The sequence below is a fragment of the Sitodiplosis mosellana genome, unplaced genomic scaffold (genome assembly GCF_009176505.1).
Source record: "Sitodiplosis mosellana isolate CC-2019 unplaced genomic scaffold, AAFC_SMos_1.0 Smas_scaffold_80, whole genome shotgun sequence".
In the NCBI taxonomy this organism is placed as follows: Eukaryota; Metazoa; Arthropoda; class Insecta; order Diptera; family Cecidomyiidae; genus Sitodiplosis; species Sitodiplosis mosellana.
The window spans coordinates 205,636-207,524 of NW_022595322.1; positions in this window are offsets into that span (position 1 = coordinate 205,636).

The window sequence follows — 1,889 nt, forward strand, 5'->3', positions numbered from 1 at the left end:
ATTCAATAAAAAAACAAAGTCAAGTTGATGGCAAAAAGTCCAAAAAAATTCATCGGCAATAATTGGGTACTAGCAACGCTGTGCGACGATTATTCCATTTTTCGAAGGGTGCAAATATTTTTCGTGACATGCCACATTGTCGAATACTACATAAACAAAAACTCACTCACGTTTCTGCGGATTGCGAAATATTCCCAAATTTCGATGTTTTGCTTCACAAAAAACGTTTTATATAATTTTTGTTTAAAATTCAACGAAATTTGTCCAAAAAATGTAGTTTAATTAGCTTTATCGAGGAATAAATTCCAAAACTCAAATTGCTTAAAATGACGAAATTAGCTGTGTGTAAAAATGGCGGAGTCAAAAGACAGTATCAGTGAGATAAAGCCTTTGTTTGCGCAGTTGTGGAATAGCTGGCACACACACCGACACACATTCACACTCATCTCTCATTTCGAAATGTCATGCGAAGCGTTCACATTCGAATCGTGCATTCGGAAAGTGTTTTTCGAAATTGACTTGATCTGAACAAAGCGGGAAATTCCAAAGAAAGAATAAACTGGAGGATACTCTTTCATCGACAAAAAATAATTTGTTTTGGATTTGGATTTATGATTCTTTCATTTGATACGTCATGTATAACGACTTTGTTTTATGAGGAACTTTTAGTTCAAAATCATTTTATCAGTAGAAAAAAAAAGTATTTGAAAACCTTATAGGGTTGACTGAAGTATTTTAATGCGATGTAACCTAAATTCTTCTGCTGCTGATGATATGACATACTGAATTCCAAGCATGAAAAACATGTCGAATCCAAATTTTTCAATGAAGATCATCATTTTGAAACCGGTGGATTTTCTTTTATCAATCGATTACAGTTCTCATTCAATGTTTCAACGTAGACACGTCCATTTTCAAAAACATGCACTTCTAGCTCATCTAAATGGGAAAATGTCATTTCAATCGATCGAAATAATAATAATAATAGATTAATAGACGGTTATTCCGATTTGCTTGATGAGAATAAATGTAATATTCCTCAATATTTGCACAGTGCCCATGGTAGACCGGGCGGAAAAGTAAAACGTCAACTAAACATGAATCTCTTCTGGTTTTTCTACATAAGAGCTCAATGTCTAGCGATGGAAACAGTTCCGTAATATTCACTTTGAATTGTTCAATCGAACGGGAGTGTTGTGCCCGACTAAATATTTGAGAGTGGATTTCCAGTTTCGATAAAGATGGATTCTGATTGAGGAATTTTCCTAACTCATCATTCATGTTGAAGTTATTTATTTTTAATTGCATCTCTTCCAGTTGATCAAATGAAAACGGAGTTTTTGGCATCGGATGAACGTGGCGTGGCGTAGGTATGGAATTCTTTGACACTTTTGAGGTGAATTGAAGACCTAATCAAATTGATTGCTGCATAATTGATTATGTGACACGCGAAATCATCACTTTCTATCCTTTATTATTCAGAGCTCAACCCATTTTTTCAGTACATTAAGTCAATCAACGGATCATAAATAACAAAATTTTCAAACTGCTTCATTACTTCAAGTCAAGGTTGAACTTCAAATCGATTCAAGTGTTAGTACTTTGCGTTGTCACATGTAAAGTGAAGCTATTAGACGAATTAGAATTGAATTCTGAAGAATCGTTATTGCTAAATTTTCGAATCTATCAATTGTGTGGTCTGGTTCCATTTTACATTTCATTCGGTACTGAAACACGATCATCAAGAAAACAATGGAAGTGGTATAACGTGGCACTCTGGCTAGACTCACTACATTTGTTTTGATATTTGAAAAGAGGATAGCTGAAATGGAATTGATTTTCGATCGAGAACAAAGCCTTCATTTTAGATCATCTGATGCAATGAATTT